At 39.8% G+C, this 15,199-nt stretch overlaps 1 pseudogene; it reads right to left on the bottom strand.

Annotated features, from left to right (window-relative positions):
• Window positions 1–3,738: 3,738 nt before the first annotated feature.
• On the bottom strand, window positions 3,739–13,934 carry Gm14438 (annotated as a pseudogene).
• Between the last annotated feature and the right edge of the window lie 1,265 nt (window positions 13,935–15,199).

Genomic DNA, 15,199 nt, shown 5'->3' with positions numbered 1-15,199 from the left:
GTGTGTTAAAGAGACACAGCATAGAGGTTCCAGCTTTGGCCAAAAGTTTTCCAGATCTGTAGATTTGAAGTTCGTTAGCACAAGAACCTCTCGTCCAATTGCTTACCGGTCTGTCCTCCCATCAAGCCCCTGGGAGAACGTAAGACTTCACATCCCTGCTATTCAACTGCCTGCTTCTTCCCCCTTGTGGGCAGTAACTCTATGCTTCCCTGCTTTGCAAATTTGGAGCTTGCTTGAGCTCCAATCACAGCACTCAGAAGGTATTTCCACTTCTTCCTCCTGGATTCAAGTTGGATGGCTCTCACAGTCAATAAATCAGATTAGCTTCAAAAGATTTTGCAATGCCTTTCTTCAAGTGTGGGAGCATTGAGATTTTACTCAGGGAATCTAGACACATTTACACATAGGTTTGCCTACTCCTATGAATGTCAAGTTAAATCCTTTTCTGAAGATGGTCAAATGTAAAAACTGAGATATTGAAGGGCATTCTTACCTCATAGTCATCCAGAATCATCCATAAATTATAAAAATGTAGGATATAAATGAATCTGGAAAGTACATCTTGTAGTACAGGTCTTAGCTGTAAATCAAGGGACAGCTGAGAACTCATATTTTGAACTCCACGAAAGTGGGAGCTTGCAATATTGGCGTGGTCAGAAGATGTTAAAGCCTGAAAATGCACCCAAGTGTCGCACCTCTTCCAAAAAGGCAGACCTGTGTTGCTTCCCAAACATTTTCACAAACTAGGAAACATGTATTCAAACTTATGAGTCTACGGGAGCCATATTAATTTAACAACCATCTGTCTCCTCAAACGTGAAAACACCTGTTTATCTAACATGACTCTACCATATCCTAAAGAGAGACTATTATGCTTTCAACATACAATGTCACAAAAGAAGCCTTACCAGAAAGAATCAGAGCATATAAACAATAAACAGAACAAACAAGACCAAAATTCAACAGGGAATCCATCAAAACTAATAGTTTCTTGTTCAGCAACTTGAGATTATGATGAAATTGCATAAGTCACAAGGTCTTAGGTATTCCCACTCTTTTAGTTCTGTCACCTGAAGCACACACAGCTTTGTTTCCTCAAAGTCACTATCTTCTTTCAGCTTTCCTCAAAGCTGGTGTTTGTATCTCAAATCTATAATGTATAGCACTCTCTCTTATTTTATTGAAAGTAGGTTAGTGGGCTACAGGGATCATTCAGTTGTTGTTAAGAGCACTGCTCAAACCCATTTCACTTCCTAGCACTCAAATGGGAGTTCACTCATCTGTAGCTACACTTCTATGAAAATACTTTAGTATAAGCTGGTACCTGGCATTGACTTGGATGGTTACATAAGTGGTACATTTGCTCTAAATCCTGACATCTACATTTAAGATTAATGATATCAAAGTGTACCTCTGTTGCCAAGGACCAAGCCTGGGCTTGGAGAGTGGTAGAGAGAGAAGGGGTATCTGGGAGCATGAAAACAAAGGACTGGTAGTCAAGTCCTGTGATCAAGCTGTCAGTCTATGCTCTGCAGGAGACAGCTTCCCATCCTCCTTTCGCTGTATTCTGTTTTCTTTCTGATCTGCTTGCTCTGCAGGTCTCCAGACAGCTCTCTGTCTATGTTCTGCTGGAGACTCTTCACCAAGCAGCTATCTCCTGCTATTCTAAAAAATTCACTCAATAGTTCATCTCCTGCATACCATAACCAGAATCTATTATTATAACTCTCAACCCAGCCATTTACTCCAGGTTTCCTTTTGATGGTCTTAAAATAGCATCCTGTGTCCACAGGAACTTAATTCTTATGAGACAGCAAGCACACATTTTCTTTTAAACTTACAAAAGCAGATATCTGCCTGCCTCTGTGAAGCATAAAGGCTAAGCTCAAACTGGCTGGGTGCGACCCAGGCCTGAAATTGCCATTTCTACCACACATGAGACTAAATTTGCTCTTTCCCAGGCTGATCCTGAAATCAGTAATCTGTCAGCCTTTCTGACCCGTCTAGCCGGTCCAGGTATTCGAGGGTCTCGAGGGGACCTCCTCCTAAGAACCAAATGGAGGGTAGAGAGGGACGAGGGCCTTGTGCGAATAACTACACGGAAACCATTCTGGAATGCATCAAAGCCCCCAAATGTATTAGCCAGGCCCGAGGTTTAAATGCACAAGCAAAAGGGGAAGTACAGATACTTATCAGTGGGAGGGGTAGGGCAATACAAGCAAAAGGAGAAGTACTTATGTGAGGGGGGCAATAGAAATTCTTTTGGCAGCTACACGGGGAAGCAGGAACTTGGTGGTATCAGGGTGTGGTCAGGACATCGGTGATGACCTAGGGCTGGAACATCCCCTGGTTCTCGGAATCCATGTGTCGGTGGCCTGCTTTTGACCCCTTTTCTTCTCGGGGGAAGAGGCCCAATTCAGAGATCAAGAGTTGTCTTAATAGCTCCCAACATCTCCCCCGTTTTAATATTTTTATAAACGCATATTGTATAATAAATTTGTAGCCACGTTTTTAACGATCGCCTAAACGTCTGTTTGCTCACTGGGTGATTCTCTAAAACCATGAAGGACCCAAGGACAAGTCATCTATGAGGCTTGAATTAATGGTCCCAGTATGTTGGGTATAACCTGGTCCAGCAAAGGGATTTAGGAACGAAGCAAGCTCCATGGGTAGAGGTAGAGGTGGGATCCCCAGTGTGCAATGTTAGGGGCCATGTACAGGATTGACTCTCATGCCCAGAGATTTTTACCCAGAGTAACCCTGACCTGCTCCTGTGCCATTTTTCTTGGGGGGAGGACCCTAGGGCACTCAACCTTCATGCAATCAGACATGCCTCTCAGAGACTAACAGCTTCCAGACTAATCTCTGTGCAGTACTTAGTCTTACAACTCTCACGGGCGACTGCTTCAAGTTCCAACTTTTCTATGTGTCTAGCCTGGGAGGACTGTTTAGTTTCCAATGTGGCGAGAACGTATATTACCATGTCGGAAGCACAGACTACAGCAATCTATAAATGATTTGTGGCATGAGACTGATGGCCGAATTTAGGGGGAGGGGCATGATCTTACTTAAGCATTTTATGGAAATTGAGTCTCTCTCCCCGAAATGAGGGTGATGAAGCGGTATCTACGTCTGACTCTTTTCTAGTAACCTGCTTGTTATCGCCAACATCCAGCCGATGGTAATGAACTGAAACAAATGTACTTGAAAGAGATGAATCAATTTGAGATTTAACAAATCGGGTCAATTTTTGAAATGCCCAAGGACCGAAGGAGATCAATAATAGGAGTCCCAATAGGGGCCCTAAAAGGGAGGGCAACAAGGTCAGGGGGAGGTTGAAAACCAGTTTTAGTAGTCCACCTTTCTCCTAGGGCATTGTAAATACGTGTGTATGGGTGTAACTCAGCTATCTATAGTTCTAAGTATCTACTCTGGTTCCTCTTAGGTCTTAAACTTCCTTCTTTTTAGGTGATAGTAGATTCCTTTGTAAGGCAGTGACCTAGCTTTTATTCAAAGTGATAGTGTAATGCCAGAGGTAATTCTGAATGTCACTGAATAGGCAACTTTCTTTCTGAATTCCAAGCCCATGGTCAGCTCAAGGACTTTCTAGGATGCTATCTTTTGCCTCCAAATTTTTATCTATATAATATGTTACTCTGACAAAGCTATGGAAATATTTCTATGCTTATCATTAACAAAATGTGCAGTATGTAGCTGCTAATCTAAAGCTGTGGTACCTTTTTTTTTTTTTTTTTTTTTTTTTTTTTTAGAACAGCAGACACCTTTATTACACTACGAGTGAGGCTCATTTGCCTTTCCGGGCTTTGATCTTCCACAGATAGAACTCCAGCTCCTTGCCTTCGAGCACATAGCCGTCTGCTCTGCCACACTGGCCTGGTCGTGAGGCAATACAGGCTAGAAGCTTGCCCTGCTGGAACTGCTCCTCCAGGAGGCTGCTGATTTTGGCATTCTTTTTCCTTTCGTCGTATTTCTTTTGAATTTTCTTTGATCGTTTTTTGTTTAAAATCTCTTCCTCCTCAGGAGTCAGCTTGGCCCCCTTCTTGCGGCCCAGGGGCAGTGCACAGTGGGACTCGTACCACTGTCGGTACGGTGTGCTGTCAATAAGCACGATGCAGTTCTTCACCAGGGTCTTGGTGCGGACAAGCTCGTTGTTGGATGCATTGTAGACAACATCAATGATCCTTGTTTTGCGAGTACAACACTCAGAGCCCCAGGAAAAGTTCCCCACATCCAATCTCAGGGCACGGTACTTCTTATTGCCTCCTCGAACTCGGACTGTGTGTATGCGGCGAGGGCCAATCTTCGTGTTGGCAGCGGGCCGTCCCAGCTCATACTTTCGCTTCTTGTGGTAGGGTTTTCGCTTACCCCAGGTCTTTCGGCGCTTGTGCCAGTTGTCCTGAAAGATGCCCAACGCTCGGCGCTGGCTGGAAAGAGCGGTAGATACCTTTTTAAAGTTTGCATTTTCAGATTATTAAACCAAGGATCATTTTCTAACTCTAATAGGTCGCAAAACATAAGCAGGTCTCTTACAAAAACATAACAGTAGATTTCTTATCTAAATTAGGATCTACACAATAAATTGATTGACAAGAATTATAATGAATATAAAAAGACTTGCCAAGATTGGCGATCTTAACTCTTAAAGTTATCTAACAATAAGCATATAGGTAAGGTACACAAACTTTCATAGCTATAAGGAGCTGGCCTGAATGGCCAAAAACAGTGTCTCTGACGAAAGCATCTTGTACATTCTCTGTACCAGTCATTTTGCCTCATTAGTCAGCTTTTTTAGTTGTTTTTATTTTAAGTTGGCACCAGGTTGGTACTCCTTGCTGCAGCCCATGGTGAAGATACGAAGTTTCTTTATCTGTTTGTAAGTGGCTGCTCTCAGATTTCTCCTCTTTTGTGCACTCAACACAGCTTTCTGGTCACCACTGTCAGGGCACTCACAGGTCACAGGTCAGCCTGTCACATTGGAATGCTCTTGTAAGCATTCTGTGGAAAAAACAGAAACAGTCCCCGTTTTCCCCATATTAAGTATCTGAACAGGATCATGGCATGTGCCAATAAGTAGATCCTTATTATCTGCCCTAGACACTATTATATCCAGTTTTTCCAAAAACAAATATGTGATCCAAATAATGTGCACGGGGATATAATTTCTCCCCTTCTTTGTTTTTAAAGAAGATATAGTTTTTAAAGTTTTATAATACCTTGTCTTTGAGAATCATAAAATATCTCAGTAACATGTGTAACATTAAACTGTTGACAAAACATCTCAAATCTTTGGTTGTAATAGCCAGTTTTAATTTGATTTAGAACACCAAGAAAAAAAAATCAACACAGGCAATGATTAACTATACTTTTAGTTGTTTTTCTTGTTAAAGTAGTTGTAATTAGAAAGACTAAAAAGGTATCAATAGTCATGTGTATATTTTTTTATTAAAAATGAGTATCCTTTTGCAATAATTGATTAAGTATAAGTCCTCGAGAATTAACACCAATGTGTGGAACAGGTAGAAACTGAGGACACTGAGAGCAAATCTTTACAATATGACATGCATATTTATTTATTTATTTATTTATTTATTTATTTATTTATTTTAAGTACCAAATTATTATTTTAAGCCATTACTATTTTGATGATGGAAAGAATGAGATTATATGGCCAATTATTTTTGTATAAGATCTATAATCTACCTGGGATATAAATCTAGCGTGGCATTGTCTTAAGAGCTCTTTTCCAGGCAATCTTTAACATTTTAAAACACCATCTACAGCACATAATTTAATTATCTGTGCTGAAGCAGGCAGAAACTCGAAAGAATAAACATGTGATCAATTCACATATACTTTTTTCCCATAGAAGGGTTGTTTTTAAATACAGTAAATGGGATGCATGCATGCATGAATTTATAGAAGATACAAAAGCATGTATATAAGCAATTTTAACCTATTTTTAGGATGAGTATCAATTTTATTTAAAATGATGGTATGCAATAGGTCAAATATCAATATTTTGCAATAACCAATTGGTGTTTGGAACAAGGAATTCTTAATTAGCACCACAGCAGCTTTATAATAGGATGTTAAAACTTTAAGGTGAAGAAGAATGATTTTACTTTAATGATTTTTCCTGCCAAAGAATAGCTGTGGACACATTTAATAACAATAACTAGAATATGTAGCTAATATTTGATTACCACCAATTATAATCGATACCAATAGATTGTAGAGCTTTTCCTCTACTTTCTCTTAAAGCCTTTTTGGTTCTCACCAGTTAATTTGAATCTCACTTGATAGCACCTAACAAAGGCTTAGGTTCTCCTGTGGTGAGTTTAAGGTAAGGTCTTTAGCCAATTAACATCTCCTGGAAGCTTTTGAAAATAAAATTTTAAAGCAAATTTTATCACAATTTTCCAGTATAACTAAAACCCTAAATATTAAAAATATTGCCTCTGAATCTTATGGAGCAACAATTATTCCCCAGAACTTTAAACTTTCCTTTAGAGGCATTGGCTAATAGAATACTTTTCATTTAGGAAACAATATATACTGAAAGAGTTAAACTTTGTTTCTTGTATTGAAGCAGACAATAAAAATTTCTTACATATTGTAAAGCTATGTTAGCCATACCTACAGGCAAAATTATCTAGTGATCACCAGTTCATTAAAAGCAAAACTCTTCGAATTTAAGCATTATTTTAAACATCTGAATAGATCTGCAACAAAGCTAAAAAGAAATTCCCTTGAACACAGGGCAAACTTTCTCAGGCACTGTTTGCAAGATAAAAGAAGGTTACAAGCTTTTTTTGGGCTGCCTTGAGCCTTGCATTAACTCAAACATAAAATATTTTTTAATCTGAGCATTTTGGCCTTCCTGTAATAAGGACCGATTTTAGAGGAACAATTTAACTGTCTATGACTCTAATTTTTGATACTCTTTTTTAAAGATGATTACTCTTATAATTATCTTAATTACAATATACAGGTGAATTAAAGATCTTAAATTTGAAATCAAACTGCAAGCTGCAGTCAATGGAACACTGGCAATTTTAACCATAATTTTTAAGTTTCCGTTGCAATATTAGAATATAACTTTTGGAAAGCAAGACCCAATTTTAAACAATTTATTCTCCTTAAAATCAATACTAGAAACATCACTATCACGTTACGAAGTTTGGCTGCCAATTCATGAATGCATGACAGTGTAAATTTTAATGTTCTGTTAAAGAGACATTGTTTTAAAAACTTATCTCTATAAGTCTACTTTTTAGGATAAGAATTACATAAAATATTATGTCAATTTAGGAGTATCTTTAGAGGAGTAATTTTCTGGGCGGGTTTATGCCAGGTGCTTTTGTTTGAAAATGACTCTAGCCCTGAGTTACTACTTAAGCTAACTTTGTAACCAGTGTTATACCTTTTTAATCATACCCAAATAACTTATTAGCCAATTCTCTATGACCAAGATATGCAGATTATATTTATACCTTTAAGACCAGTCAAAACCCAAATGAAGTGGCTACACGAATCTTATAAATTTAGATCAACCAAAGAATTTTACTTTTTATAGCTATACTTATAAGATAAAAACACACTTTGTCATTTGCTAAACACAATACTCACAAAATTGTAGAGAATTTTTTAGGGAAAAAAACCAACTATCAACTTATTTGCCTTAGAACTAAGAGTTTGCAGATTCCTTTTCTTTAAAAACAAATTTTTCAGCAGGACCTCTCCTGCTGTGCTTGATGTTTGGCTAAAGGGAGGGGCCTCTGATCCTCAGTTGTGCAAACTGAGAGTGATTTAGCAGGTAAAGTTTTAACCATTTTATTTTCTTTAACATGAAACATAAAACAGCCAGTCATTCAGACAACGAAACAATCATTCAGACAATGAAACAGAAAACTTACAGGAATTGACACATGATTGGTGCACCAAACATAGACAATAGAAAGAGGGTAGAGAACTTCTCCTGTAGGGGCCAGAGAGAATAAAACAGGGCGTCCCCCGATTTCTCTCTGTCCCTGGGAGAGTTCTAAAATCCATTTTCCTCTATCCCTTCCTTTCCTTTCCTGCTTGTAAGAGGCAGCTTGTCAAACCAAGATTAAAATCCAAAATTTTCTAACAGCTCTGGCAAGCATCTAAAACTTCTAATTTATTTAATCTGAGGGCAAATTTTTGAGAAAACACACAATCTCTATACACTAAATGTCTCAAATAGCCTAAAAGTTTACCATGCTGAATCTTTTTTGAAGCCATTATCAGTGCACACTTAGTCAAATATTTTATAGCCATCTGCAAAAACGCTCTCTATTTTTTGCAACCAACAAAAACACCATCGGCAAAATGAATTATATATGTTTTAGGAAATGATTTCTTAACTTCCAATAAAACCTAATCTATGAATTTTTTGACACAATGCAGGATTGGGGAGTTGTAAATAAGGTAACAGTAATAATTGAGCTATATTTTGACCATTATGAAGTCTCTTTAAAACCCATTTTTATTTACTCTAAACGTGTTATTGCAAATCTCTAGCAAGGGCCTCGCAGAAGCATGCCTGGGCCCAACACACAACTTCCTACGCCAGAGAGTTCTGTCAAGGTAAGCTGAACTGACTCAAAGGGAAGCTGCCTAGCATCTGAAAGCAGGGTAAAATTTCCAAATAAGGCTATGCCCTCATAAAAGGGCGCGGGGAAGCAGAAAAGCACATCCAGCAATCTTTAAATTCTGACGCATTATCTCTTTGTGTCTTATCCAACAAGGCTAAAGCAGAAGCATTCAATATAGACCACAGTACATCAGTGGAAGAGCCCCCCCCCCACCTTTGTCCAGGCCCATCGAGGCCTCGGTTTATCCAGGTCTGCGTGCTTGGCCATGGGCGGGCCTGCAATGGCAGAGTGTTCTTGCTCAGACCTGCCGCCTTAGGCCGCAGAAGCCCCGAAGGCCCAGCCTTGGCCTTCAGGCCTACCTGGTGGCTGCCTCGAGGGCGAGGGCACCTGGCGTCTGCCAAGGTAGGGACCTAGGCTGCTCCCGGGCCCCTCGGGCTCACCTGGCACGGCCGAGGCCATGAGGGGCTCGGGGCGAAGAAGGCCGAACTCTCGAGCTTGATGTGCTTTCTGCTGAAACCCTGCACAATCTCCCGTGGGGGGTAGGGGGTTGTCTGCAGTTGTTATTGGGGAGACGGGCCTCGCAGGGGGGCCCTCTGGCCATTTCCCTGGACCTTAGTTACTAGGGTGTTCTGTCTTTGTGTAGGGCATTCTCTAGCAAAATGTCCAGGTTGGTTGCATCTATAGCAAGTTTTTTCTCCTTTATTTAGTTGTAGAGCAGCCCCAATGGCCAGGTTAATAGACTTAGAATCTTGTTGAGAAAACACATCTACCTCATTACAAAGTTTGATCATACCATTTATATCTAAACTTTTAGTTTTACTTCTCAGGGCAGCCCTAAACTCTGACTTCCAAGTTAAATATTTGTCTCTAGTGAGGACAGACTGAACAACTTTATTTCATTCATTGGGTATCAAGTAGCCTTCCCCTGCTAAACCTTCTAATATAGATACTGTGCGCCAGCAGCTTAGTTTCGCTTTTGCGAGATGGCGATCGGGAGTTTTCTAAAAAATCTTCAGTAAGGACTAGGAGGCGAGCACCTTCTCCACCTTCTTCTGCCTGTTTAAGGAGATCTCTGATGATTCCCCAATTGCTAAAAAAAGGACTCAGGGACATCTTCTTGTTTTATCAAAGCATTAATATCTTTGCCTACTTTATTCTAAGTTAAAGGGTGTATTTCTGAACCATTCAATACCAGCCATGGACATCTCTTGTCCACAAAACAAAACAAAAAAAACTTTATTAAATCCTTTTTTTTTTTAACTCTTATCCCTCTCTCCTTAAGAGAACCCTTCATCTCTTGAATAAAGACTGCCTCTTTGGACAGAACCTTCCCCATGGTTAATGGGACAACAACTGAATGCCTAGGCTTACCTCTCCGATGTCCGTCCGTGACACTCTAGTGAAGTGGTGGGGGACTCTCCCACTGTCTCACTGTCTGCGTGGTACCTCTTTAATCCATTGTTCGGAGGGTGGTCGTACCTCGTGCCCCATGTCTGGTGCCACTTGACCGATCCAGCAGGTCCACTTATTCGAGGGTCTCGAGGGGACCTTCTCCTAAAAATCAAATTGGGGTGGTGGTGGTAGAGAGAGAGACGAGGTTCTTGTGAAAATAACGACACGGAAACGTTCTGGATTGCATCAAGACCCCAATGTATTGAGAAAGGCCCAAGGCTTAAATGCACAAGCTAAAGGGGAAGTACAGATAGTTATCAGCGGGAGGAGTGGGGCAATACAAGCAAAAGGAGAAGTACTTATCAGTGCAGGGGGAGGGGGCAATAGAATTGCACATTCTTTTTTTTTTTTTTTTTTTTTTTTTTTTTTTTTTTTTTTTTTTTATTTTTTTTTCCATTTTTTATTAGGTATTTAGCTCATTTACATTTCCAATGCTATACCAAAAGTCCCCCTTACCCACCCACCCCCACTCCCCTACCCACCCACTCCCCCCCTTTGGCCCTGGCGTTCCCCTGTACCGGGGCACACAAAGTCTGCGTGTCCAATGGGCCTCTCTTTCCAGTGATGGCCGACTAGGCCATCTTTTGATACATATGCAGCTAGAGTCAAGAGCTCAGGGGTACTGGTTAGTTCATAATGTTGTTCCACCTATAGGGTTGAAGATCCCTTTAGCTCCTTGGGTACTTTCTCTAGCTCCTCCATTGGGAGCCCTGTGATCCATCCATTAGCTGACTGTGAGCATCCACTTCTGTGTTTGCTAGGCCCCGGCATAGTCTCACAAGAGACAGCTACATCTGGGTCCTTTCGATAAAATCTTGCTAGTATATGCAATGGTGTCACCGTTTGGATGCTGATTATGGGGTGGATCCCTGGATATGGCAGTCTCTACATGGTCCATCCTTTCATCTCAGCTCCAAACTTTGTTTCTGTAACTCCTTCCATGGGTGTTTTGTTCCCACTTCTAAGGAGGGGCATAGTGTCCACACTTCAGTCTTCATTTTTCTTGAGTTTCATGTGTTTAGGAAATTGTATCTTATATCGTGGGTATCCTAGGTTTTGGGCTAGTATCCACTTATCAGTGAGTACATATTGTGTGAGTTCCTTTGTGATTGTGTTACCTCACTCAGGATGATGCTCTCCAGGTCCATCCATTTGGCTAGGAATTTCATAAATTCATTCTTTTTAATAGCTGAGTAGTACTCCATTGTGTAGATGTACCACATTTTCTGTATCCATTCCTCTGTTGAGGGGCATCTGGGTTCTTTCCAGTTTCTGGCTATTATAAATAAGGCTGCTATGAACATAGTGGAGCATGTGTCCTTCTTACCAGTTGGGGCTTCTTCTGGATATATGCCCAGGAGAGGTATTGCTGGATCCTCCGGTAGTACTATGTCCAATTTTCTGAGGAACCGCCAGACTGATTTCCAGAGTGGTTGTACAAGCCTGCAATCCCACCAACAATGGAGGAGTGTTCCTCTTTCTCCACATCCTCGCCAGCATCTGCTGTCACCTGAATTTTTGATCTTAGCCATTCTCACTGGTGTGAGGTGGAATCTCAGGGTTGTTTTGATTTGCATTTCCCTGATGATTAAGGATGTTGAACATTTTTTCAGGTGCTTCTCTGCCATTCGGTATTCCTCAGGTGAGAATTCTTTGTTCAGTTCTGAGCCCCATTTTTTAAGGGGGTTATTTGATTTTCTGAGGTCCACCTTCTTGAGTTCTTTATATATGTTGGATATTAGTCCCCTATCTGATTTAGGATAGGTAAAGATCCTTTCCCAGTCTGTTGGTGGTCTTTTTGTCTTATAGACAGTGTCTTTTGCCTTGCAGAAACTTTGGAGTTTCATTAGGTCCCATTTGTCAATTCTCGATCTTACAGCACAAGCCATTGCTGTTCTGTTCAGGAATTTTTCCCCTGTGCCCATATCTTCAAGGCTTTTCCCCACTTTCTCCTCTATAAGTTTCAGTGTCTCTGGTTTTATGTGAAGTTCCTTGATCCACTTAGATTTGACCTTAGTACAAGGAGATAAGTATGGATCGATTCGCATTCTTCTACATGATAACAACCAGTTGTGCCAGCACCAATTGTTGAAAATGCTGTCTTTCTTCCACTGGATGGTTTTGGCTCCCTTGTCGAAGATCAAGTGACCATAGGTGTGTGGGTTCATTTCTGGGTCTTCAATTCTATTCCATTGGTCCACTTGTCTGTCTCTATACCAGTACCATGCAGTTTTTATCACAATTGCTCTGTAGTAAAGCTTTAGGTCAGGCATGGTGATCCCACCAGAATTGCACATTCTTTAGGCAGTTACTCGGATAAGCAGGAACTTGGTGGTATCAGGGTGTGGTCAGGACATCGGCAATGGTGTGTAGGTGGCCAGCTTTTGTCCCCCTTTTCTTCTCAGGGGGAGAGGCCCAATTTAGAGATCAGGACAATAGTGTTGTCTAAATAGCTCCCAACAGATGTGAAGTAAAAATTTATTTATTTCCAGGCCAATCCTGCAGTCTCCTCAGAATTAGGAGAGAATAGCAGCCCTGAGTGAAAAAACAGGAAATTTTCTATTTAAACTCAAGGCCAAGGTTCATAGTAGGTGATTACAAAACTAGAATTGCTTTGCAGTCAGTAATTTAGTTAAAAACCTGGCAGCTCTAAAACCATACCACGAACACTGGAAACAATTTACACCATGTAAATCTCAAGATTATTGGGGAAAAACAAGTCAAAACGAAAAGTTGTCCTTTAACATAGAACATGATTAGAGAAAATACCATAGTAAACATAGGAATTATTGAATGTTTTTCTTTAGGATTAATTTGGAACAGGAAAAAGAATAGTCTTTAACTGGCCCTTAAAAAATATAGTTTAGAGCTGGGCGGTGGTGGCACATGCTTTTAATCCCAGCACTTGGGAGACACAGGCAGGCAGATTTCTGAGTTCGAGGACAGCCTGGTCTACAAAGTAAGTTCGAGGACAGCCAAGGATATACAGAGAAACCCTGTCTCGAAAAACCATATATATATATATATATATGTATATGTTTGGATTGTTTAGAATCCTTTTTATTTTGAGACAGGCTCTCATTTAGAATGCAGCTGACCTTGACTCAGTAAATAAACTACAATTTAAAACACTTATTGGATCTGTAATAAAGAGTAGTATATATTTAATCCTGTGTTTTGGGCCACCATTACGTAAATGAGAGTCTTCAATACAAGATGGACCTGATTCATGATTTGGTATTGGGTGGTTTAGAAGTAAAGGAGAATGTTCATAAAGGGGTTGCTTCTTCAGGGAAGTCTATAATTGTCAATCTTGGGATTATTCCTAACTTCAAAGACACAGGACAGATTATAACTGCTCTAGAGATAAAGTTTGAACAATATTCCATCCTGGTTCCTATAGTTGGAAGGGGTGACTTTCTGGGTTCTGACCTTCCATACAACACGTGTGTGTATATTGACTTTTCTATTGTTATCAAAAAACACAGCATGGACAAACAAATTATAACTTAAGATATAAAATCAGGCTTACAGTGCCAAAGTGTTAGAGTCAATCATGGCAGCATAAACACATGACATCAGGCAGAGATGAGAATTCATATTTTGAACCACAGGCAAGAGGTAGCTAGCAATACGGGCATGGTCAGAAGATGTTAAAACCTGAAAATGTACCCATGTGACAGACCTCTTGCAAAATGGCCACATGTATTCTCTCTGTCCCAAAGAACTCCACAAACTAAACGTAAGTTTTCAAACATATGAGTCTATGGGAACCACTCTCATTTAACTACTACAAGTTTTTCCAGAAGTAAAAACTATTTTTATCTGACCACACTGTACCATATCCTTAAGAGAGCCATTATGTTTCCAACATACAGTGTTATAATAGAAACACACCTTACCAGAAAAAAGTCAGAAGATAGGAAAGAATGAACAGACCAAACAAGACCAAAATTCAGCAGGGAAAACACCAAAACTTATAGCTTCTTGTTCAGCAATTTGAGATTATGATGAAATTGCCCTGAATCTATGGTCTTAGGTAGTCCCACTCCTCTAGCTGTGTCACCTCCTGCATACATAGCTTCTTTTTTAAAAAAAAATAAAAAAAGATTTATTTATTATTTTTATGTAAGTACACTGTACCTGTCTTCAGACACCCCAGTAGAGGATGTCAGATGTCATTATAGAAGGCTGTAAGCCACCATGTGGTTGTTGGGATTTGAGCTCAATGCCTTCAAAAGAACAGTCAGTGTTCTTAACTGCTGAGCCATCTCTCCAGCCCCAACATAGCTTCTTTCCTACAAACGCCACTACCTTCCTGCAGTTGTCCTCAAAGCTGGTCCTTGTATCTTGAATCTTTTGTGTATAGTATTCTCTTTTATTCTATTGAAAGGGGGTTAGTGGACTGAAAGGATCATTCAGTTCTTTTTTTTTTTGGCAATTTTTTAAAGATTTAATTACTTATTTTATGTAAATGAGTACACCATAGTGGTCTTCAAACACACCAAAAGAGAGCATTGGATTCCATTACAGATGGTTGGGAGGCACCATGTGGTTGCTGGGAACTGATCAGGATGTCTGTAAGAACAGCTAGTGCTCTTAACCACTGGGCCATCTCTCCAGCCCACAAATGCCATTTTAGCATTTGAAAATCTATTAAAAACAAATTAATTAAGTCATTATCTAGGCTCATATACCTCAAATTCCTGTTTATTAATTTTCTGTATTTTTCTTGAGCATTGGTCATAGTACAAAATAAATAGTATTTCAATCTGATGAATGCTTATACTGGAAACACCAGCTTTCTGACAGTATGAAGTCACCGGAAAACTGAGTAATAACTAAGCAAAAGTGTTAAATAAAATAATACTCACACCTACATTAAGAACCTATTTGTTGTCAGATATTATCAAATGGATATACAGAAAATACTCATAGTGAAGAAAACGAAGTCCTCTGTGTAACATAATATATAAAACTGAGAGACAGTCCCTAAAAACAGAAATGCTAAACTTATCCATGTAATATTAGAACTCATTTAGGCACAATTGTTTCAACAAAGAGAAAAAACTAGAAACATTGTCATATGGCAACAAAGAGAACAAAAA

This window comes from Mus musculus, chromosome 2 (genome assembly GCF_000001635.26).
Source record: "Mus musculus strain C57BL/6J chromosome 2, GRCm38.p6 C57BL/6J".
NCBI classification, from domain to species: Eukaryota; Metazoa; Chordata; class Mammalia; order Rodentia; family Muridae; genus Mus; species Mus musculus.
This window is presented reverse-complemented; position numbering and strand designations above follow the sequence as displayed.